Here is a 27,152-nt window from a genome sequence, read left to right as displayed (position 1 = left end):
CGAGCAAGGCACAGGCTTATGTAGACAAGAAGCAGCCTCGATCACATTTGCAATCGAGTGCTCAACACAGGAGATCAATCGCAATCCTGCGATTGATCGCACATGGGCTGCGATCGAGTGCACCCCCGCGTGAAGAGCACGGCAGCCGCGCCCTATTCCGGAAAGTCCTCTTTTTCAACCTTTCAAAACCCTAGGCGAACTAGAATGCAAAAGCTCGGACTTCTAAGGTTTCTAGAGTGTTCATAAGGCCTATAAATCGACCCTTACACCTTTAGAATAGAGACACAAGTTCCAAGGGGAAGAATTGGAGTTTTCTAAGTTCAAGTTTTCAGGTTTATTCTTTTCCTCTTTATTTTATTTTATGAAGATGTTTAACATCAAACTCATGTGTAACTAAACTACTTAGTAGAGTTAGATTGAAGCCCTAATTATGTTTATTTAATATTTCAACATTGGCGCCTTTGTGATAATCATATTGTGTTGCTTAACTTGATTAATTCCTGCTTTACTGAATTCCTCATATGTGTTTGCCTGATCAACATATGCATGTGATATGGATTAGTTAGTTAAATCAATTTGGATGATCGAGTCCTAGGTTTAATAGAGTAACAAAAGAAGCTCACCCCGAGTTCTTGGGTTAATCAACATGGGGAACCATGAGTAGACAAAATGGGGAACTGGGAGCAAACAACTAAGTTTGCGGGAAGTACTCTTCCACAGATACTAATAGGGCATCTGCAAACTACACACTTACAAACTACAGTTTTTCTTACGGGGGTAGTTACAATGAGACCAGGTTCCAAAGTCCGTACTACAAGTCTAGAGAGTCTTACAAACATAACCGATACGAAAGAGTGGGTAGCCCCAGAATCAAATAAAACTGAAGCCTCAAATCCAAGTATAGGGACAGTACTTGTCACTACTTCCGATCCTCCCTCTGACTCTCCTAGAACAAGTGCGTAAACTCGGGCTGGCGCCAAGGGCTTTTGAGCGCCTCCCTTGCCCACACAGTCCTTGCTAAAGTGACCAAACTGGTCGTACCAGTAGCAAGTCCCGGTTGTCATTCTACAAGATCCCCAATAAACCTTGTTACACTTTCAACACAACTCTGGTATCTGACTCCTCTACAGCGGAACCTGAGGGTTGCTGGAGGTACATTCTTGTGAATTCTAGGGTGGAAAGCTCCTCACCACCATTCTCTTAGCTAGCCAAGCTCCTTCTGCCGAAGTACTAGGTCCTTGAGCCCTCCTCTTCTGATCTACATACTCTGCTGCATTGTACTTCAAGCTTTCCTCGTAGATCGAAGCCCAATCCACTAGCTGTGAGAAATCACGAATGTCGAAGCAGCTCATCATAATCCGAATACGAGAGTTCAGACCTCATTCAAACTTCTTCGCCTTCTTCTCCTCATTCGGAATGAGGTACATGCCAAATTGCGACAACTGCAAAAATTTCACGGCTTACTCAATTACCGTCATTCCTTCTTGAACTAAGTCTAAAAATTCTTGCGCCTTCGCCTCCTGCACGACTCTAGGAAAGAAGTGTCGATTGAAATCGTGCTTGAAGATGTCCCAAGTGATAACAGTCTCTGATCCTAAATCAGTGACAAGTATGACCTTCTTGTCTTGCCACCAGAGCTTTGCCTCTCCAGTTAACTTATAAGAAGTGTAAGCCACCTCCTGCTCATTGGTGCATCCAGTAGTGGCTAACAACTCCTCCACATCATTCAGCCAGTTCTCCGCGCTGATATGATCGCCTCTCCCATCGAACCTCTCCGAATGATGACTGCAAAAGTCCTTTAAAGAACAACCAGATCCTTCAACTGGCTGCCTTGCAATCCTATCTCTGTCCAGAGCTGACACTAGCTAACCAATCGCATCCATCACTTGGCTTCCCGGGGGTGCTGCTTCATATACTAGAATGTCCACACACTCGGGGTGAACATTGTCCTTAGGACTTTTGATTTCTAGCGCGTTAGGTCCGATTGTTGGGTTCATTTGGGGCAGCATTCTCTGCAACAAAGAGCAAAGTTAAAACCATCTCGTTTGTAACAGAACAACCATCCTAGAGGCTAGGTTCTAGCAGCTTATCTAACCAATACTCTAGTGTGATCATAGCCTAGGTTCTCTCTTTCCTTTTAACCTATAGTATTTTCAGAGCTTAAGGCTCTTATACCAACTGTAACGACCCCGATGGGCAAATCAATTAACTGGTAATTAACCCCATGGTTCATCTCCCAGCCCTATCTTCTCACGGGACAAGACTCACGGACCATAACCTCTCATAAATGAGAGACCTCAGCGAAAGACTTTCTAAACTAAAGGAATAGAGAGTAATAATGAAGCAATCACACATTCATACACCAAAAACATAATTCCTCATAATATAAAAGTAGTCGCCAAAAGTATCAGTCATCAGACCATCATCAAATAAAAGGTTACATCCTATAACATAATTTTCTTACAAAGGATCAACAGATCAAATCCTAAGTTTAAGCAATGCTAAAGAGATAATAATCTAAATCATGTCTGTCGGGTAGTTCCTCCATCATCCCACATGGACTTCAGCCAAACTGAGTCCATATCCTCAAAAATGACTTGGATTAGGTCTTGTGCAATCACCCATGTCCGGTCCGTATGCATCCTCGTCTATGCTAGCTAAATTGCGCAATTATTCGTAATGGAGGGGGAAAAACATAAAATAAAAGGGGTAATTCTAAAGACTTAGTGAATGTTAGTGCAGATAATACCCATGCCAATTTAGTGATTAACTATATTTTTATAAAATATGCAACAGTTCCATCATGACAGTTTTCCACAAGTGTAATATCAATATATGATACATGCATATTATATAGAGTAACAGTAATAGTTAAACAGTATGGTCTACCTGAGATATTACCCATTCTTAACAAGGTTGGCGCTGTCTTGAGAGATCTGTAATACAACACCAGTGCTTCAGATATTGTACGCAACCGTACATCCCATTAGCGGCATAACCGAGTCCGACCCTAGCTGGCCCACACCACTAATGATGTTTCTCCTATAGTGACCGCCTGTTAAAGCTGGGCCAGTCACAAAATAACCAGTGGATCCAAGGCCCATATAATACACACATTTGACCATAAAGTTAACATGTATAGTAAACCCATAGCTGTTATCCCGCACTTACCGGTGTACCATGTCATACGATGCAATTAATCTTGTCTGTATTTTACATGCATGCCTTTTTAACAAGTCTCACTTTCATTAATATGTTCAACACAACATTTTTCCTCAAAAAGCAAGAGTTCATGTGCAATAAAGTGTGTATTGTGAGAGTTACAAATATACATATTTTAGTAGACAAAATAGACGTGAAATGTGGAAAAGTAAATGATGAGCACTATGTGAGTTAAAACTCATCTAGGTCGAACAAAGTCTCCGAATATTCCTCCAAATGGTCTGCGTTCTCTAAATTTGTGGAAAACCTTCTATTAGTTCTAAGTCTAACTTAAAACAACCCTAAAATAAGAAAACAGGAGCTATTGGACAGCTGGCCAAAATGGCGTTCCCTCGAATGCTTCTGACCGTACGTCTGGGCTCAAGGCCTTACGTTCGCCCATAAGGTTTTCAAGTTAAACCTCATTTTGTCCATTGATAAGTGCTAAAAATCCATATTTTTAGCCCTTTAATTTATATTTTTTAATCCCTTTGTTTTGTTAGTTTGTGCAATTTTACTTCCTTTTTGTGTTTTATGTCTTTTTATAGGTTTTTGAGGAAAATGAAGCAATTATGGAAATTGGAGCATAAAAGGCAAAAGGTGGGACATGGCTAGAGATGCGATAGATCGCAGGGGACCTACGATCGAGTGCAGCCTTGCGCTCAAGTGCATAAGAAGAAGACTCGATCGCAGGAGTGTGATCGAGTGCATACGGGATGCGATGTAGCGCACCCGTGTGCTAGAGAAAATTCAAACATTTGGCCAGCCTCCTTTTTCCTTCCAAATTAGGTTTTCCAAGTCCTAGTTGTAATAGGACTAAAACCTACAAATTTCCTAGGGTTTCTAGAGTTTTCCTAAAGCCTACAAATAGACCTCTAAGCATCACAATTTGGACAGACGATTTCAAGGAGAAGAATTGGAGGCTCTTCAAGGAAGTGTTTTTTGGGTTTATTTTCTTCTTTTTATTTTATTATGAAGATGTTTAGCATCAAACTCATGTGTAACTAAATATTGTAGTAGGGCTAGATTGAAGCCCTAATTATGTCTCTCTAATATTTCAATATTGACACCTTCGTGATAATCATATTGTGATGCTTAACTTGATTAATTCCTATTTTATCGAATTCCACATATGAATGTGTTTGGCCAACATATGCATGTGGTATGAATTAGTTATTTAAGTCAATTTGGATGATCAAGTCCTTGGCTTAATAGAGTAACAAAAGAATCTCCTCACGGAATCTTGGGTTAATCAACATGGAAGACCGGGAGAAGACACTCATGCCTTAGGTTCCATGTGTTTGTCGATTCCCACAGATTTATGTTTTCTTAAAGAACAACTTAGTAAACACCCATGCTAAATCCTTTAAGGAAAAAAAGAATTAGAGTAGACACTCGTGCCTAATTCGTCACTTAGGGAGTTCAATAGCTTAAGGAGTAGACACCCATACCCTTAGGTTGGCAAACTTTAAGTATTCATAATATGATTAGAGCATTGGCATATTGTTATATTATTTGAGCATGATTAGTGGTGGATATCAAAGCCCTACATTTATCTTTATTAATTCAAAAGTCAATCCTTGTCTTGTTTTAATTATGAAATTAATTTTAAGCATAATTTACGACAATCCTCGTGGGAATGATCTCGTACTTGCACCTTATACTATTGTTTTGATCTTGTGCACTTGCGAGTTATAACGTACATTTATTCACCTATTGATTTAGGTGAATATTTGCACAACATCCATGCGTCCTCCTATCCTCCCAAACCAATTTCTAAGGTTACCAAAAGGCTTTCTAAGGCTTCCTATCTCAAAATAAGGTCTCCATGCATACGAAAACACATTCAATAAAGGTAAAACACTAATCCACCAAGATTAAAGCATAACCTAGCTAGAAACTCAAAACAACTAAGCTAGTCTAATCAAGCGTTAAAAGAGCATAATGACATAGAAATAAAAGTTAAGCGTAGAGGGTTACCTCCTAGAAGCAACTTTCAAGAACCTCCTCTCCTTCTTCACAAAAACTCACAAGAACACACTTACACAGAGTTCTGGGGGCCTAGGGACGGAACTGGGTGTGAGAGGTCAAAGGTAAAGGGGTATTTATAGGTGAGAAAAAGCAGAGGGCGCTACTAACTATTTTGAAAAGTAGCGGATGTCCGGTACTATTGGGGCGTACGTCCGGTACTATTTACACAGCGGTCCAAAGGCTGTAGCGTATGTCCAAGTATTATCCAGAGGTTTTTCAAAAAGTAGCATACGTCCCGGTGGTCCCTAGGCGTACGTCCTTGTACTTTTTGTAGGTGTACGTATGGTGGTCCCGCCGCGTACGTCCTCTACTAACGACTTGAGTGTACATCCGGTGTTGATAGGCGTGCGTCTGGTCAGAAAGTTCAAAATACCCAAAGTGTCCTTCCAACTGTTCCTAGTGACCTAAAACCCAAATTAACCCTCTAACTAAGCTACCTAAGTTTAGTTAATTATTTGGGTCAGTACACAGGACCCTGCTGGGACTTGACCGAGACCCGCCTGAGACCCGACCGAACCTACTCGAGACCCCATCGGGATTCACCTGAGACTCGGCCGGGCCTGCCCGGGTCCCCGCCAGAAATTGACTAGGACCCACCTGGGATCTGACCAGACCTACCCTAGACCACATCGGGACTCGCCTGGGACCTGTCTAGGACCCTTCTGGGACCCTGCAGGGACTTGATTAGGATTTTGCCGGAACCCAACATTGGAAAATATTTTCGGCGAAAAATATTTTTCGATATTTGGCATGTACAAAAAATCATGCGGGTCCTGGTCGGGTCTCTGACTTCGAAAAATGTTTTCAACGAAAATTATTTTTCGGTATTTGGTGTGTACGAAAAATCATATTAAACATGAAATTACGAAAATGTCCCTATCGGGTCCTAGGCGGGTCATGGTGAGTCTCGGCCTAATCTCGGCAGATCCCGGGCGAGTCACAGTGGGGTCCCTGCGGGACTCAGTTAGGACACCCCTAAGACTTGGTCGGGACATTTTTGTAATTTAGAATTATACTTAAAAAAATAATAATAATTAAAAAAAAAAAACTGATAATTTTGGTTTGGTTAACCCATAACACGTCTGCAAAAGCGGATTTAGTGTGGAACTCTTGATGTTTCATAGCATTACTCACCAGAAAGGTGATGTGACCCCAATTTGATGGGGCTACAAGCCAACTTATGTCGACAGTTCAAGGTGTCTATTATTTTGACAGTGAATTATAAAAATGTTTAATCTGAAGTATTAGGCCAATTGAGGTTAACAATTTTCAAGTGAAACAAAGAATAATTATTTTATAATTTAGATTAAATTTATAGTATCTAACAGTATCTATGGTATCACATTATTTAAAATTTTAAAACAACTTGGCAACTTAAATAATACTGTGAAATCTAATATGTACCATAAAATTTTTCTTATCCATTTCACTTCAAGAGTAGCATATTCCTGCGAGTTAAGGATTTGAGCTACAAATGCAGTTCGAGAAATTCAAATCATTTGTTAGAACAAATGATTTGAAACATACCACTTAGAAGCATCTCTAGCAGTATTAGGTAAAATACATAACCAAAAAGTGCAATTATTTATTTTAGTTACTCCTTTTTTAATACAAACTTTAACAAATGCTCTATTCTCTTCTCTACTTTCTTTCACATATTATTTCTCATTCTTTTTATTATTCTTATCAACACTCATATTTTATTTTATTCTTACCCATTTAAGTAATTGTTAAGCTGAATATGCATGTCTCTACCAACACTCGCAACATGGACTATCACAAGAAGTCTTTGAGTCTGACTAGCCACTTCAATAGGAAGATAATGGCTCACTCATTCAACATGGAAATCAAATATTATCTTCAAATGAAGTACTGCATTTGCATAATTTTGAATTATGTAAAATTTTAAATTGTACCTCTATTGATACACAATAGATGGGGCTAAATAGATTTTACAAATTTACAGTAATTACTAATGGAGATGTCGCGAAAGGAACGATATTTAGAACCTCCTATGTTCCATTTATATTTCATGGTCAATAGTTGAGTCTTCTTAAATTGAGATGCGTCTTCAATTTAATAAGACACACCTCTGAGACATAAAATTTATGCATTCAAAATCACTAAAGTTTAAGAAGACACTGCTCAGTAGACATAACATTTATGCAATCAAAATCACTAAAGTTTAAGAAGACACTGCACTTTGTTCAACTTCTTTTTCTTTCTTATTTTTTATTTTATTTTGAGTAACTATTCATTAAACACACCAAAAAAAAAAAAAAAAAAAAGGCCAATTACACATCAAAACGGCGAACATATAGAAGTAGCCAATAAAACACATAAAACAAGTCATATAAATGTCCATATTGTTGGGATCTATTTGCATAAAATTCAAAAATATTTTATTCCGTGGAAATTAAAAACAAATAAATCCCCAAGACCTTTATCTCAAGAAAAACATGGCCATATTTAAACAAATATACAAGTTAATGTTATTTACATGTAGCTTTGGCCTCTCCTAGGCATTGGGGCATATGACTGTGCAACATTTTTTCAAGAGGTGTGGAACTAAGCAATCCCAATTCAAGGATGTCTATGTTAAATATAATGGAGAGCGGAAGAAGGACAAAGAAAAGAGAGAGAGCGGAAGCATATAATGGAATACATTGTATTGAGACTGACATTCAAGTATTACAGAGAGACCTCTATTTATAGAAAGGCTATGAGTGATAGGCAAATAACCTAGTAGACTAAGGAAAGGTAAGTGATGTACAAATTTAAGGACAAAGTTTTAATCCAAACTGGGTTGAAGGAGTTTCCTTCAACCTACTCTATAAAAATGACATGTGTCCATGAGCATGTGAGATGCACATGTTTTTTTAATTTGAGGGACAAAGGTGGAATAAATTTTATTAAAAACTCATGTGCATCTCACATGTTATTAAAAAAATTGACACATATCATTTTTATAGAGTAGGTTAAAGGAAACTCTTCCAACCTAGTTTGGAGGAAAACTTTGTCCCAAATTTAATTGTACTCGCAAACGCACGAGTCGTGTGCAATATAGCGTGTGTGCAAGTGCGAGGTTGATCCACAGGGAATTGTGTTTGTGAAGTTTAATTTCTATCTAAATCAATTATATCTTAACCTAGTTCCGATTTTGATTTTGAAAATAAACAAACATAAACTAAATAAAATAAAAATAATCAAAAGATAAACTACTAAGGTTTTAGAATTCACCTCACCAATTCAAAGTATATATTCTCATGTTTTCATTCATGCATCCGATAAACAATTAAACCCGACATATGTTCTATTGTTTTTTTTATAAACCAATTGAATCATTCGATGAATCCATCTCTATTACAAATCACAACCAATATCCAATTGAGATCAAATCATCCACTGTATCTGTAAATCACAATTGATATAAGTCTCAATTAAATCATTCGATGTATCCGTTGGATGAAACACAACGAATATCCAACGTCTTCACGATTTATAAATAACAATCAATCACAATTTTGTCACACAATTGAATTGAAACGAACATACATTACATTAAACGACGGATTTGTACGAACAAAACATAAAAATATAAAACTAATCAATGGCGAGGCTTCATCTTCAACCTTAGTTGAAGATTTAGCCTCTCATGACAAAAGAAATCATAAAGAAACTAAATTACTTCATTAAAATTAAAAACTTACAAAATAATTCGAGTTCCAAGCTACAAAAACCCAAAAAACACGAAAAACGACCAAGAACGGAGCCCCCGGCGCGTCTCCATACGTTTATAATGGAAAAGAATTATATTTATAAGCTAATTTTATGGTTTTAGCGCTGTCAGGTCGGCCGAGTGCGCTCGATCGCACTCGTGCAACAAGTTTGCTGCTGCACAGGGCGCGAGTGCGCTCGAGCACACTTCCAGTCAGAATTAGCCCACTCTTGTGAAACATGACTTTGTAGATATTTGAGTTAGCTTTCCAATGATACTATGATCACCTCAATCCGAGCTATACAACTCTAGATATGGCCTTTTTAGTGGGACTCGTCGGGTGCAAATCATTGCTCGATCCCAATTTGCTGCCAATGCTCCATGAAGTGTCTTAAACCCCCAGAATTATTGGAATGAGTTGCAAATATCACCTTAAAGCCGCATTTCTCTCTTAACAACCTACAAATCACTAAAACACCAAAACTAACCAAAAACATCATAAATTAACACAGCTAAGACCTTAACAAACATAAGTTAAGGGGCCCAAATATACAATATTTGGCACTCATCAAATACCCCCAAACTTACATTTTGCTAGTCCCTTAGCAAAACAAAATGAAAACAAGAAACATAAGTCCGATGTCGTGGGAGAGACGATTGCATTTAGCATATGCAACAAGCCTTTTAAACCCTTAAGCATCCCTAGTGTACGAGTAAAGTCTCGTGAGGGTTTAACAGAAATGATACCCACAAACATTTTTAGCACTATATCATTGACAAACACAATTTTCTTACAAACACATGGTTCTCACATCATGAGCAGATTTAACAAAGTAAACACCACAATCAAATCATCAAGCCAACCACAAATCATTCAACTCAAAGGTGGAAATTTGAAACAACACAAGCTCCAATAGGTGCAAAGTGAGACTAACACAAAGTTAAGAGGCTTCAATTTTTCTCAATGTTTGGTGTACCTCAAAATTCATAGGAATTCACACAGATGAAAACACCAAAGGCTTAGATCAAGACATGCATTATATATATATATATATATATATATATATATATATATATATATATATATATATATATATATATATATATTTATTTTTGGTGTAGGCTGTGCAATGTCCGGCTCCCTTAAGCTTTCTAATTAACCTATGTAACGAGTGTTGGGCCAGTGATTCTCAAACCAGATGGTTTTAGGGCATTAGATGTAAAACATCCCTAAGGCTTAATTACTCAAGTCAAAAAGGTTACGGAGCCAAACTAACCATACAATCAACCAAATTGAATTTTTCATCTTTTTACGCGAACACTCAATGCTTAGTGAGGCATGAGGTCCGGTTACTCAATGAAAAGCTCAAACTGATGATGACACTTTTTTTTATTTTTTATTTTTTATCTATCCTCAAGCCAAGGTTTCATCAACACTCCATCCTACAAATCACAAGGCACATCCTAATCAATCTAAATCTCATACCTCACAGATTTTATGTTAGTGTGCTTGTGATAATCAACTCAGACATGTGAAGTCTCTCTAATCCACCAAATGAGTCAAATGACTCAGATTTCTAATGACATGTAGTGTTCAAAAAGTTAAACATACTAATGACATGCAAACCACATTTATGATGTAACTCATGCCCAATCAACAACATAGCACAATTTTTATTTTTATTTTAACAAAACAAAAAGACACAAACAAACAAAAAGATAATGTGTGTTTCCACACTCCCAAACTTAAATGACACATTGTCCCCAATGTGGCAAGAGATACAATACCGTGGGATGAGGAACCGGAGTGTGCAAAAGACTAGGGCATCCCCCAAACTTGAACACCAAAACACCTCAGCAATATTTCCTCATAGAAACAAACATCAAAAGATTAATTGCTGTTAGAGACAAAAAATGAAATGACAAGAAATGAAGTGAAAAAAAAAAAGGAAAAGAAATCAAAAATAAAGTGCATAAAATAAACAGGAAGAAAGAAGAACTCACTTTCCCCAATCATTTGGGTGTCCAACCAATCCCTTCCACCCTTTCTTCTTAAGAATTTGATATCCCTCTGGAAGGATGTTTCGCCATCTCATGTAGCCAACTTGCTTGCTCCGAAGGATCTTCTTGGGACAATGCTTCCTAGGTTTGCTCGCTTGTTTGTAAAGATCCTTGAGAGTCTTGGCATAAAATGGCTCTTTGAGACATTGAATAAGTGGAGCTTGGGGTTCATGAATTGTCTCAAGAGGGATTGTGACAAAGGAATGAGCTTCAGTACTCACTTCCTTGTCATTGGACAGACTTGGAGTTGGCAGGGGATCAATTTGCTCAACTTGCTCCTCTTTTTCTTTCTCCTCATGGTTACCCACAATGAAAGGCTCAGCTGCTAATGAGGGTGAGTTAGGGAATGATATCTCAGTGGTTCCCCCATTCTCAGTTCGCATCTTGGGAGTGGAGCCCAATAAAGCATCAGCTTGCTCAAGTAACTTGTCAAGGTCTAGGTCACATCCAAATTGAGCAAAGCACTTTCCCAATGGGTCCTCCAGACTTGGCTCATCAACAGTCTTCTCAACAATTTTCTATCTCCCAGTTGGGGTGGTGGCTTGGACATGCTCATGATAAGGATTGCTGGAATCATCCTCATCAATCATGTAGTGCCTTTTAGCCATCAACTAACTTTGAAGCTCTTCTTCCTCTATTCTGGTGAGTTCAGCAACTAAATGACCAAGCTATCCTTCCAAGTTTTCAATTGCTTGAGTGTTGGCCATGGCTGCATTCTTCATTTCATTTATGGCTAGGGAATTGACCATGGTGGCATTTTTAAGCTCTTGCAAGGTTTGGCCATTAGACTGTATGAATGCTTTGAGGGTGTTTTCCAATGATAAATTTTGTGGAGGATAATTGAAGGGTGAAGGGGTATAGGATTGGTTGTCGAACTGCAGATATTCAGGATGGTGCAGTTCATCAAATTTGGGAGCATAATTTCCCGTAGCAATAGCTTGCCTTGAGAAATTAGAATGGTTGCTCCAGTCTAGGGTGTAGCAATTGAAATTTGAATCAGACCCCGCATTGGAGAAGTTGGTGTTTATCTGCTCATACGAAAAATAGGAAAATTGTCCCTAGGATGGACAATTACTTGAACAATGATAAGGGTTAAAGCAGTATGAACATAGTCCATGTGGGTGAAAATGGTGAGGATATTTGGTAGGAGTGGGTATCCTACAACGAGGGATAGTAAAATTACCTAAAGGAAAATTCATACTTATCCTCACTCTTTAAACAAAACACACTTCCACATGAAACATTAACCAAAACTTTTTTTGTTTTTTGTTGGGTTTTTTTTTTTAAAAAAAAAACAAAACAAAACAAAAAAAAAAAAAAAAAACAAAACAAAAATACCAAAAATTAAAAATAAAAACTCAAAACAAAAACACACAAAACGGACCAAACATAAGTTTCGCAAAATTCCAGGTGCTGGCCTATTTTGGTGCAGTCTGTGGAGGTGCGCTTGAGCGCAAGTGAGGAGCGATCGAACGCATGTGTGAGCTGGTCTGGTAGGTGTGCTGTTGTTGCGCGTGTGCGCTCGAGCGTATGTTTGCTGTGCGCTTGAGCGCAGCTGGGGAGGATCGAGCGTAGGCGCACTTCGTCTGTTGCCTTGTGCTCGAGTGCGCTCGAGCGCGAGTGGGGTGCGATCGAGCGCACTGGCAGGGAGTAGATTCCACAGAACTGCAGAAAAAATGAAAACAAAAACCATACTCTTTTTTTTTTTTTTTTATGGTTAGATGAAACAAAACAGAAATAGATAAAAATAAAAATAAACAAAAATTGCAAAAAGAAAATGAAACAAAAATCTACCTCAACTAGTAGAAAAAGAAAATCAATTTAAACAAAAATCAATTTTCACAAAAACAAACAACTCCCCGGCAACGGCGCCAAAATTTGATGTACAAATTTAATTGTACTCGCAAGCGCACAAGTCGTGTGCAATATAGCGTGTGTGCAAGTGCGAGGTCGATCCACAGGGAATTGTGTTTGTGAAGTTTAATTTCTATCTAAATCAATTACATCTTAACCTAGTTCCGAATTATTTTTATTTTGAAAATAAACAAACATAAACTAAATAAAATAAAAATAATCAAAAGATAAACGACTAAGGTTTTAGAATTCACCTCACCAATTCAAAGTATACATTCTCACGTTTTCATTCATGCATCCGACAAACAATTAAACCCGATATATGTTCTATTGTTTTTTTCATAAACCAATTGAATCATTCGATGAATTCATCTCTATTACAAATCACAACGAATATCCAATTGAGATCAAATCATCTACTGTATCCGTAAATCACAATGGATATAAGTCTCAATTAAATCATTCGATGTATCCGTTGGATGAAACACAACGAATATCCAACATTTTCACGATTTATAAATAACAATCAATCACAATTTTGTCACACAATTGAATTGAAACGAACATACATTACATTAAACGACGGATTTGTACGAACAAAACATAAAAATATAAAACTAATCAATAGCGAGGCTTCATCTTCAACCTTAGTTGAAGATTTAGCCTCTCATGACAAAAGAAATCATAAAGAAACTAAATTACTTCATTAAAATTAAAAACTTACAAAATAATTCGAGTTCCAAGCTACAAAAACCCAAAAAACACGAAAAACGACCAAGAACGGAGCCCCCGGCGCGTGTCCGTATGTTTACAATGGAAAAAAATGATATTTATAAGCTAATTTTAGGGTTTCAGCACTGCCAGGTCGGCTGAGTGTGCTCGATCGCACTCGTGCAACAAGCTTGCTGCTGCATAGGGCGCGAGTGCGCTCGACCACACTTCCAGTCAGAATTAGCCCACTTTTGTGAAACATGACTTTGTAGATCTTTGAGTTAGTTTTTCAATGACACCATGATCACCTCAATCTGAGCTATAAAACTCTAGATATGGTCTTTTTAGTAGGACTCATCGGGTGCAAATCATCGCTCGATCCCAATTTGCTGCTAATGCTCCATGAAGTGTCTTAAACCCAGAATTATTGAAATGAGTTACAAATATCACCTTAAAGCCGCACTTCTCTCTTAACAACATACAAATCACTAAAACACCAAAACTAACCAAAAAATTAGAAATTAACACAGCTAAGAGCTTAACAAGCATAAGTTAAGGGCCCAAATATTCAATATTTGACACTCATCAGTAAGCCTATTAGACCTATAATACATTAGAAGGTAAATAACCCAAGAATAATATTCTTAACATCCACCCTCAAACTCAAGGTGTAGCATAAAAGAAAGGGAAAGAAAGATGAATTTGCCGAAAAAGCTACTTGTGCCGAAAGAGTTGCCGGAATGACGTCATAAAATAGTTGCTAGTGCTGTTGTGATAGCATTGATTGACTTGAGCCTGGTTCACTTGGTGGTAATTTGACTTGAAAACCATATACTAGTAATGGACTAGTTGGCATAGCTGACTGAGTGGAGAGAAAAGGGTCATATGTTGCCTAAAACCGTTGGACTGTCACGCTTGGTTGGCTGAGCTAAGTAGGTCCGTCTCGCTCGATCGGTTGAGTTGGGCTAATCATGCCTGAAACCCTTGGACCTTCTCGCCTGGTCGATTGAGCTAAATAGGGCTAATTGAAGAGGCTAATCACACCAAAAAACCCGTGGACCGTTGAAAGGTCCAATCCCAAAAATAATTATGAATAGTAATGGATCAATGGCCTGAAGAGAGGCTGTTGTGACCATTGATGGTGGCGGTTGGCAATGCATAAGTGGGTCTATTAAAGGAGCTTGTTTGGCTCGAAAACCCGTGGACCGAATGAAAGACTGGCCTGACCCGAGAGTTCCTACCGCAAGAAGAATGAACCGGGTTGAACAGCCCGGAAAAAGGATTTGGAACCAAATGAACAATGCACAAACCAACTTGAATCGGACAAAATATATGCCTTAACTTGGTGAAGAATCTCATTTTATGCCATATGGAGATGCCTAAAGCAAACACATACCACAAATTTGAAATCAGGATGAAAAATTAAGTGCGAAACACTTGGTCAACTCTAAGAGTGTTCAAAGTCAACGGTCAACAATCAACTATAAGAGAAGTCAAAGTCAAAAGTCAACCCAACAAGGAGATGACCTCACGTGTGACTAGGGCTGATATGGCGAGTTCTCTGGGTGACACGTGACTGCAAGGGATGATAGCAGAGATACTGGCGCATGTATGGCATGCAATTTCAGGCAGCAGCACAACGGCGCGTGATGGCACGTCTAGGGTCCATTGGCGGCATGCTAGACGGATTTGTGACGGGTGGCGGTAGATCTATGGAAAGGTCCGGCTGAACGGCTGAACGGCCAAACGTGGCGGCACGTGGCGTAACGTCAAAACTTCTAGCATCGCGTGGAGGTGCGTGGCGGGTCCAATGAGGTTGTACTCTGCAGCTCTAGACTCATCTGGCCCTAATCTGTCGATTGGCTTTATTACTGAGGCGATTGGCGCTTTGTGGCAGTGCATAATAGAACAGGCAGATTATTTAGAGGCCGTGGTGGCTTGTTTGGACACCGTTGGCGGCGAATGGACTAACCGGCTCTTGGTCTTTAGTCTTGGGACGACTTTTGAGGCTATTGGCATCAGAAAATTTGGCGGCACTTGATGTAGGGCTATGAGACTAAAATTCGTCAAAAGGAAAATGCCAAAAAAGATGTTTGTTGAGGGCCACAAAAAAGTGGCTATGATACCATGTTAAATATACATATCAGAGAGCGGAAGAAGTAGAGAGAGAGCGGAAGCATATAATGAACTACATTATATTGAGACTGATATTGAAGTATTACAGAGAGACGTCTATTTATAGAAAGGCTATGAGTGTAGGCAAGTAACCTAGTAGACTAAGGAACTACTAGACCTATAATACATAAGAAGGTAAATAACCCTAGAATAATATTCTTAACAGTCTACAAACATATAGAAGGAATCGATGCTCATTCTATCATGTTCTTCGCATTCTTAAAAAAACTTGATGTTGTTGAAGAATTTCTTGATGTTCTTGATGAATTTCAAGATCTTCGAATAGTTGTTGAATAAATTCCTCCATCATATTTTCTCTTTTGATGTCTGAGCAGGATTGTGAGTATGACCTCACAAAGTTTTTTCTCAAGGACTAAAGAAAAAACTAGAACCAAAACTTAGAGGGAAAATTCTCCCTATAGCCGTGTATGACTCTTGTGGGGAGAGCGGAGTGTGTTTGTTTTCACAAATCACAAGTTATTCGAATTATTCGACTATAATTTTGAAAATTTAAAGAGTATTCAAAACTATTACGCAACAAGACTGGTGTGGTCTTTTTGTGTGCAAAAATATCAATAATAAATATTAACTACTCACAATAGAACGAATCTTTGTAGGATAGGGTTATATTGAGGGTGTCGAACCCCAAGAACTACGTGGGTGTTGTTATCAAGCTTTTTAATATTAAATATAACTCAATTTAAAAGATGATTGTTTTTATTTTGATTTTGTAAAGTAAATGCATAAAAGTAAAGATAATAATGATGAGAGATAGAATAGGGGTTGATTTCACCACTAACCATATAACAATGGTCAACAATAAATTAATAAGGAAAATTCATACTATGCATAATATATGGCTCATCTCACTCGAATAGTCAAGAAAATACCATCATTTAAGAAATAAGTATAATTCATCTTCGGTTGGCACAGACTGTTCACCTAACCACTAAGATGCGTTACGATACGTCTTCCATAGGTATAGACTATCTAATTCCTTAATAGGCTACACACAATCAAGGGAATAGTATAACCCTTCTTCAGTTGGTTTAGGGCTGGCAAAACATGTTCGCGTCTCGGGTTCGTGTCCACCCCGATTACGACATGACACGTTTAAGCCAAACCCGAACACAACACGTTTAGCTAAATATGTCAAACACCCAAACCCGAACACGACAGGTTTTATAAATGGGTAATACGACACATGTAACCCGTTTAATTAAACGTGTCCGGTCGGGTCGACATGACACGACACATTTAGGAGCTAATATGTTCCAACACGACCCTACATGACCCGACCCGACCCAACCCGAATGTAAAGTCATTTTAGTTTTTAACTTTTTATAGCCTAATCAAAATAGCAAAATCTTAGCAAACAAAGCAACAAATACAATGTTTTTTCCTCTACTTACTTCCATAAACAAAATCCTTTAAAACAATAACCAAACCATCAAGGGTGAAGCTTACAAAGTTACAAGGCCACATATCCAGTAATGGTAAAACCAAAGTTAAAAATAAATAAATTACAAGCTCCTATTAAGGAATATTAATAGAAATAGCTCCAGGTGACTTTGGATCATCATTCCTACTGATTTCCGTTGTTAGAGTAACTTCTTCTGGCTCATCAAACTTCATCTCTGTGTGTACTATATCAAAACATAAATCAATAATTAGTGTTGTTATAGTGTAGTAAAAAAATAATACAAGTTGATGACACAATAAATTTTCAAACTTCATCTCTGTTAAGGAATATTCTCTCTTTTTAAGGTTTGTTCTACAATCAGTAAAATGACACAATAAATTTTTAAATAAACGCATTAATGCAATCAGAATTACTTAACAATGGCGTTAATCGTAATAGAATATGTGAAATCAATTCAAAAAATTTCGAATTCGATAACATATGATAAACTCAACCTCGGTTTTGAAATACAAGCCCTTGAATCAATCTTTATTAAAAATAAATAAAAATCTAAAGATTAATGGGCATTATTACATTAACCCATTTTTATAAGAGTTACATATTTAGGATTACTCTTCCTAGATATATCTCTCTCTAAAATCAAATCACATATGTTTTCACCAAAATCCTCAGCGATGCTCGTTTTCTTTTTCTTCCTCACAAACTAATGGTTCCTAACCTCCCCCATTAACTTGAGTTGGGTCACCTTTCTTGCTCATTAACAAGATAGAGCAAATTAAAGTTGTACTATATGGAAAACCAACCACTTTTTCTATTAATGTGATCAACCTCGACATATAAAATGTAGGTCAAGAAGTTGGAGATATATATATATATATATATATATATATATATATATATATATATATATATATATATAGTAGGCTCAAATTCCCAAACAAGCTATGAATGCATGTTTCTTTTTTGTGTTACTGATCGAAAGAGTTAGGGCTAGCAAAACGGGTAATCGGGTAGACCCGATTAGAACCCGCTAAGAACCGCGACCCGATTACCCAAGACACGAACACGACCCGTTTAGCTAATCAGGTTAACGGGTCTGACACGAAAAATATCTAGGTAACCCGACACGACCCGTTTAACATAACCGGGTAAGATCGGGTAGACACAACCTGACACGACCCATGCACTAAACCGGTAACACGACCTGACCCGACCCGACCTGTTTAAAAATACTAATCTGAATTGGAAGTTAGCTGCCATCATAGAGATAATAGTATATTAGTATAATACCAATCATAAGAAGAAGAAAAAAGTGAGACAATGGACAACTGATTGCCATGTTCATTGACCCAAAAAAACACAATTGGCTGAAAGATATAACTTAAAGAAAATAAATTGAAAAAGGCATCAAGTTCTAAAAGTAAGCATAAATGAGATTAGGAACTTGTAGATGTCAAGTGAAGAATGGAGCTAGGAACTAAAAGGAAAAAAGAAACTAGTATTGACCACCAATATAAAATTCAACCTGATGCAGCCAGTATACAATTTGGAACACCAAGCTAACCCAAATCCATTCAAAACAACATAACCAACTACCAACAAATTGTTTCAATAACAAAGGTACTCACCTAACAATAGTTACAATACAACACTCAATTGAAAAAACAAAAACACAGTGTCAAAAAATCTAATAATTTAAACTGAATTTCACAAGTTAACTCCCCAAAAATACAAGACCCAAAACACATTAAGACCAAATAAGCTCCAAAGTCCAAACAAATGCTCAAATAATTTCAGAACTTTAAGCATCCTTAACAAACATCAGTAATGAAGATTAAAAGTGTTGCTTCCACTAGGAATCCTAACAAAACCCATTATAGTTCCATCAAACTACTATACTACTGAACTTTTACAAATTACAAGTTCCTTTGCATATAGACAATAGTTAACATAGTCCATCATCGTTAGATTCTAAACAAAATAACTAAATAAGGTTTCCATGAGCCATCATCATTAGAGTCATTACAAAATATGAACTAAATAAAGTCAATATTTTAAGAAAGATTAGCAGATTGTGCTCCAAATGAATTTGGAATGTCACAAGAATTAACATCAGTTGTCAAAATTTCCTCTTCTATGCTATCCAACTTCATTTGTGCTATATTTAAAAAAAAAAAAAAAAAAAAAAAAAAAAGGAATTAGTATTATTATAGTGTAGTTAACAAAATAATACAACTAAATGAGGAAATTAAATATGCAAATAAATAATATTACCTTGATCTCCATATAACCAATCTCTAGTGCAAATTAATGCTTCAATAATATCAGGCTTGAGTGAGCTCCTATATTGATCAATCACACGTCCACCAATACTAAAAGTGGATTTTGAAGCAACTGTAGAAACAAGAATACTCAAAACATCATGAGCCATTGCAGCTACTTCAGGATATCGAAATTCATTTTCCTTTCTAAAATGAAAGGATGTCGAATGAATCATTCACAGCCACAGACCTAGATTCCTCCAAATAAATTTCCAATTGACTCTTTTGTGAATTAATATCGACTCCACCAAATGCGAAATATTCCTACATGAAAAAGAGAGAATATAAACATAAATAATTAAGAGTATTAAAAAGATTATATACTAAGTTACTAAAAAGATAAGAAATCAATGGTATTGTAATATTATTCACCTGTTCCCAAGGTAGTGTTGCTTGAGTTACTTGGGGCTGCTAAACAGTTATGGAGCTTGAACTTGAAGGTATAGAAGAAGCACTATAGTCCATAAAAAGGTTCTTTAATTTATCGTGAACATTCACATACTGTTTAAAATTCATAACTCCATAGATCTTCGTATAGTAATAATTTACAAGATGAAGCTTGTAACGAGGATCTAAGATAACTGCAACGGCCAACACTTCACTAAATTCCAACCAATATTTCTCAAATTTAGAGAGCATTTGAGTTGCCATTAAACTCTTATGCTCATCTTCACTCACCACGTCTTCCTTCAAGCGCACATAAATCATGGCAATTACGGGAAAGTATAAGTTGGCAGTGGGATACTTAGTACCAGAAAAAGCACATGTAGCTTGGTAAAAGCAAGCTAAGAAACTTTTGATATTATCCACCTTTTCCCACTCAACTGCAGTAGGACAATGCTTATAGTTTTTATCAGTCATCTCCAAATAACTAAAAGCACGCCTATAGTGAACAGCACTCTCAAGCATCAGATATGTAGAATTTCATCTGGTTGGCACATCTTGTTTTAACCCTTTATGACTGTCCAATGGCATTTAATTCACTACTTGAAGAAAACTTTGCTTTCGCACTTGTGATCCCCTAACATACTTCACGCTATCTCGAACCTTTTGGATAGCATCATTGATCTCTTTCAATCCATCTTACACTATCAAATTAAGAATGTGAGCACAACAACGCACATGAAAGAAATCACCATCACAAGGAAGGGCTTTTTTCATGTTCAATTTATCTTTTAAGAACCCAACACAATTATCATTGGAAGATTATCCAATGTTATACTGAAAATCTTGTTCTCAATCCCCCACTCTTGTAGCAAGTTATATATAACATCAGACAAAGATATACCATTGTGTGGTGGGGGCATAAATGAAAAGTTTAACACCCTCTTGGTTAAGACCCAATCTTTGTTAATAAAATGTGCAGTAAGGCAGATATACTCATCAGTTGCTAAAGAAGTCCACAAATCAGATGTTAAACAAATTCTCCCAGGACAAGCATTCAACATAGATTTAACCCTTTGTTTCTCCCTCAAATACATCTTAACCAAATCAGCCTTACCAGTATTTCTAGAGATAAATGGTACATCAGCACGCAAGTATTGATGTACTACTCTTACACCATCATATTCAACATATGAAAAGGGCAAATCATGTTTAATAACTGAAACAACCAACAATTCTCTATATTTTTTAGGATCAAATTTAGAGTCACTTACCCCCAGAGATCCTGCTTTTCCAACTAAAAGCATTTGCCCAACATCACGAGTGGTTCTCCCCTCGCAATTTTTACTATGCTTTATTAAATTTTCAGTTCCATATGAACTTCGAGCCCTATATTTATTACCACACGTCTTGCATTTTGCCCATACCTCCGGGTCATTTGGATCAGCATTAGGAACGATGTCATAATATTGCCAAACATCTGAGGTCTTCCTACGCTTCTTTCCCTTTTTCTTATTCCCCATAGAAACAGAGTCATCTCCTAGTGAATTTACTTCAACAACATCGTCGTCAATTTCGAATGACTCGAATGCATCTTGAACAATTTTTTCATTAGTCATCTACACACATAATAATTAGTTAAAGTATATGCTATCAACTAGTTTAATAAGATTCAATGACTATATAACAATTACTTGTCAAAAATTTGGTGCATATTAAATGGAAAGCCTTATTTCGCCATTGGTGCACTTTACATCATTCAAACACTTCCTCCATAGATCATCTTCTTTTAATTTGTATGTACTATATTTTAAAGACAACATCCAAATGGATAAATACTAATTTTAAAAAATTAATTATAAAATGTTAGACCATTCACTCTATCTCTCTGTTATTCCAAATTTCCAAGGCTTTCAAGCTTTAACTTTAGCAATATTTCACTTTGATTATCTACACAAAATGTTTATCAAATTCTAGCCACATCTAAGCATGTTTTGAGCCCTATATAATCAACAAAGTAGAAGCAGATTAATAATTTAATACTTACTAGTCTCTACCCAGCCAACAAACCGTCAAAAAACAAGCATACCAAATCAATGAAATCATGCCTATAACTTTCTAGTCTCTACTCAGCCAACAAATAGTCTAAAGACAACCAAAAAATGCATTATACATTATACAAATCATACATTATCAGTATTTATAGTGTACACACAAAAAATGCAAAAAAAAAAAAAAAAAAAAAAAGACAACCAGTAAAATCTAAAAAAAATAGTAATAATAATAAAAATCAAAGCAAGAGATAAAGAGAGTCAGAGACATACCGCCATACCGGAGAGTCGGAGACAGAGTGGAGTCAGAGAGAGAGAGGTGCGGCTGAGTCGAGCTAACGGAGAAAGAGTGTGATCGTGTGAGTGAAATTTTTAGATGAGAGAGGGAGATAGAGCCGAGAGGGAGAAGGATAGCCGGAGAGGGAGAGAGGAGAGATAGTCCGGTCGCCGGTTTGGGTGGGGGGGAGCTGGCAGTTGCAGGGGTGTGAAAACCACACTTTTTAGATGAGAGAGGGTCCGAGGGAGATAGAGGTAGAGCCGAGAGGGAGATGGAGTGTCGGAGAGGGAGAGAGGAGAGACAGTCCGGTTGGCGTCGTCGGTTTGGGTGGGGGGACTAGCAGCTGCTGCCTGCTAGGGTAGTGGGGTGAGTCATGAGAGTGTGTTTAGGAATTAGGGTTATACCATTACCGAGTCCGGGTTACAACACTTACACGCTTGGGGGATTTTTTTTTAAATTTAAATGGGTGACGAGTCTGGCGGGTCACCCGAGACCCAGCTGACCCGCTAGACCTGTTAATTTAAACGTGTCTGGCGGGTCGACCCGTGGACCTGCCGGGTTGACCCACCAGACACGAATTTAGCCAGGTCTTATTCGGGTAGACCCGATTAAGACCCGAACCCGATAAGCCCAAACCTAATACCTGCTAACTTCGTATCGTGTTCGTGTCGGGTTCGCGAGCCGTGTCAAAATTGCCAGCCTTAGAAAGGGTAAAGGCTCCTTCAGTCCTATTTGATTCCCGAGAAAAATAGAAGAAACCAGCATAGGGTTTCATAAGGAAATGAAAATTGCCATAAAATATACAAATTCTATTTTTACAGGAAGAGACATGCAATAGATTAATTTTACAAATTCTCTACTCTCTCTTTATCTTTTCCCTTTTTTGCTTTATTTTCCCCTACTGGAAATTTGTTCTAGGTTTAATTGGAATAAACAAAAGGTGATTAGACACGACTGAGAAGTGAGAACCCAACAATATGATTTTACCAATTAATGTTTCTGAGAGATTAACAATTAATGATTACTCAGAATCACCAAAGAAGTAGATTACAGATAAAATTTAGGTTTAGTGTCACTAATGAGAAATTGCTAAACCCTAAAATCAACTAATGTCTAAGATACAGAGTACCCAAAATTTCATATTAAAATTACATTATTCAAAGGAAAGAAGATACATGGAACCTGGAGTTAGTGGTAGCCATAGTGCCGCTATGCCGTAAACCAAGAGAGATGAAGAGACCGATGGATGTAGTGGTAGCATGTCAAACCAAGAGAGAGGGAGAGACTGATGGAGAGAGTAGAGAGAGAGAGAGAGAGAGAGAGCGACAGATTGTGACGGTGAGGCCTTGAGGGTGAGTGAACTGAGTTAGGCGTTGCATGAGGGTTGGCCGGTGAGGCCGTGTGTTGTGACCATGAGGGTGAGTGAAGATTGAAGAGTAAAGGTGAGGGTGCGTCTGTCGAGATACCGTGAGGGCATGCGTGAGATCGGATCAAAGGTCTGAGGGTAGTGGGCAGACGGAAGGTCTCCTGAGCAGGCTAAGCAGCGCGAATTTTTTTTAGGGTTGAGACGTTGGGTAAGTTAAGGCTTTTAGGCTTGGTCTTTAGAAATTTAATGAAAAAAAAAAAAAAAAAAAAGAGTCAAATGTGTCAACCCGCGAACTCGACGGGTTAACACGACCTGACACCTTTACTAAACGTGTTTACAACCCCATTTACGACTTGAACCCGTTAAAGCCCAACCCTAACCTGATTTTACATGTCGTGTTCGTATTGGGTTCGTATGTCACAAGTTAAATTGCCAGCCCTAGTTGGCACTAACTGTCTACCTAAATTACACTAAACTAGGGTGTAGTACAATATGTCTTCCCTAGGCATGGCCTATCTAACCCTCTTGATCATATGTCAATTAAAACAGTTGTATAACAATCATTCACATAATCACAAAAAATATGAAGGATTGAGTTCAATCAATATAAAAGACTTTCTAAGACAAGAGAAGAATTCATAATGATTGAATATAAATATTAAGATCAATTATCACAGTTATACAACCATCATGCATATAGAAAAACCCAAATTAAAATACAATTAAACCATGGTTACTTGGAAAGGGCTACATCAATGCCCTATTACAAAATTAGTTGCTTATTTTGGTGTTGGGATGGCTTCCTGCCATGTTCCTCTTCTCTTCAACTCTCCAAGCCTCCAAGAAGATAATTTATGTTTAAAACTAAGCATACCCTTCTCTTGAAGTTTGAGGTCTATTTATAGGGAGCAAACAAGCCCTATAAGTCCTAGGAATCTCAGAAAAATCGTAGGTTAGTCTCCTAGTCCAAGTGGGAGACTCAAAACCTTGTCCAAGGTGGAATTTGGCTTTTTTCGGACTTTTCAGCGCGAGTGCGCTCGAGCCCACTTGTGGTGCGCTCAAGCCCACCTACGCACATGGGCTGAGGTGCGCTCGATCCTAATTGTGGTACGCTCGAGCACACTCACGCATATGGTTGATTTGTGCTCTTATCTTGTGGGACAATTTTGACAAAGTAAACATCCAAATTAGAAAATTCCTATTCACAATGATTTGTAGAATTTTGAGTTAGCTTTCCAATGTCACTAGACTCGCCTCAATCCAACACTTGAGAAGAAAGTTATGGTCAAAATACTGAGACGAATGCCAAAAACGCTTGTCCCCCTCCAAAAATGAGCTTCCTAGCTCGAACGGCCAAAATGGTTGGAGGTAAAGACCTCACTCGCGATTCGATGTACGTAACTTCTCTTTCTCCCCACAGCCTGAGCGTAACTTGCTTCCAAGCGCAGTCGATAATCGCCAAATGCTTCGCAAGCGAATCCATCCCGAGAATAACGTCGTAACTATTCGTAGGGAGAATAACTAAGTTTGTAGGAAGTACTCTTACACAGATTCTGACAGGGCATCTACAAACTGCACAGTTACAAACTATAGTTTTGCCTATGAGGGTAGTTGTAGCAAGACTAGTTTCCAAAGTTCGTACTACAAGTCTAGACAATCTTACAAACATGATAGATACGAAGGAGTGGGTAACCCCTGAATCAAACAAAACTAAAGCTTCGAATCCAAGTATAGTGACGGTACTTGTCACCACTTCCGATCCTCATTCTGTCTTTCCAGGAACAAGCGCGTAAAGTCGTGCTGGTGCCAAAGGCTTCTAAGTGTTCCCTTTGCTCACACAATCCTTGCTAAAGCGATCGGTCCCTAGTGAACCCTGTTACACTTTCGGCACAGTTCAAGCACCTAACTTTTCAGCTGCTGAGTCAGAGGCTTGCTTGAGGCACGCCCTTGTGGCCTCTGGGGTGGATAATTCCCTACTGCCATCCTCTTAGCTGGCCCGTCTCCACATGCCGATGTACCAGGTCCTTGGGCCTTCCTCTTCTGATCCACTCTTCACCATGCTCCTTCAAACTTTCCTCATAGATCGAAGCCCAATCCACTAACTAGGAGAAATCACAGATGTCAAAGCAAGTCATCATGGCTCGAATACAGGTGTTCAAACCCCGCTCGAACTTCTTTGCCTTCTTCTCCTCATTCGGGATGAGGTACATGCCAAACCTCAACAACTGAAGAAACTTAGCGGGGTACTCGATTATTGACATACTTCCTTGGGCCAAGTCCAAGAATTCTCGTGCCTTCGCCTCTTGCATGGCTCTGGGAAAGAAGTGTTGATTGAACTCGTGCTTAAAGATATCCCAAGTAATGGCAGTCTCTAAACCCAAATTAGTGACAAGCACGATCTTCTTGTCTTGCCACCAGCGTTTAGCCTCCCTAGTTAACTTATAAGCAGTGTAAGCCACCTTCTGCTCATTGGTGCACCCATTAGTAGTTAATAGTTCCTCCATATCATTTAGCCAGTTCTCCGGCTGATATGATCGCCCCTTCCATCAAAACTATTCGAATGATGACTAAAAAAGTCTTTCAGAGAACAACCAGGTCCTACAACTAGCTGCCTTGTGCGATCCTATCTCGATCTAAAGCTGACACAAACCGGCCAATCGCATCCATCACATGATCTCTTCCAGAGGGCGCTGCTTCGTAGACCGGAATGTCCACTGGTTCTAGATGAATTTCATCCTCAGCATTCCCAATTTCTAGAGCATTAGGCGCGATTGCTGGGTTCCTTCGGGGGCAGCATTCTCTGCAACGAAGAATAGAGTTAGAACCAACTCGATTAGAACCAAGCGACCAACCTACAAATAAAGTCCTAGCAACTATCTAGCTTATACTCTAGTGTGATCATTGCCTAGCCGTTCTTTCATTGTATCCTATAGTCCTTCAAAGCATAAGGCTCTGATACCAACTATAACGACCCCGATGGAAAAATTAATTAACTAGTAATTGACCCCATGATTCGTCTCCCAGCCCTATCCCTCATGGAACAAGACTCAGGGATCATAACCTCTCCTGTACAAGAGACTTTAGCGGAAGACTTTTAAACTATAGGATTAGAGAGTAGTAACTAAAACAACCACACATTCATGCACTAAAGTAAACATAATAACATCATCACATAAATACATCATCAAATGTATCGGTCAAAAGACCGTCATAACATATTACAAACCCCAAGATAATTGTCTTACAAAAAGATAAAAATATCAAATCCTAAGTTTGAGTAATGCCAAAGAGATGACAATCTCGATCATTGCCTCCTGTGTGGTTCCTCTATCATCCCACATGGATGTCAGCCAAATAGGGTCCATGTCTTCAAAAACAACTCGGATCAGGTTCTGAGCAATCACCCAAGTTAGGTTCGTAGGCATCCTCTTCTAGGCTAGCTGAATCGCGCAATTATTCATAATGGATGGGGGAAAACATAAAAAAAAAAGGGGTAATTCTAAAGACTTAGTGAAAATTAATGCACATAATACACACGCCATTATTTTGTGATGAACTCCGTTTGGTAAAGAATGCAAT

At 38.1% G+C, this 27,152-nt stretch overlaps 1 pseudogene; it reads right to left on the bottom strand.

Annotated features, from left to right (window-relative positions):
* Nucleotides 1-1,169: 1,169 nt before the first annotated feature.
* On the bottom strand, nt 1,170-26,077 carry LOC148584195 (zinc finger BED domain-containing protein RICESLEEPER 2-like; annotated as a pseudogene).
* Between the last annotated feature and the right edge of the window lie 1,075 nt (nt 26,078-27,152).

The sequence above is a fragment of the Corylus avellana genome, chromosome 8 (genome assembly GCF_965113065.1).
Source record: "Corylus avellana chromosome 8, dhCorAvel1.hap1.2, whole genome shotgun sequence".
NCBI lineage: Eukaryota > Viridiplantae > Streptophyta > Magnoliopsida > Fagales > Betulaceae > Corylus > Corylus avellana.
This window is presented reverse-complemented; position numbering and strand designations above follow the sequence as displayed.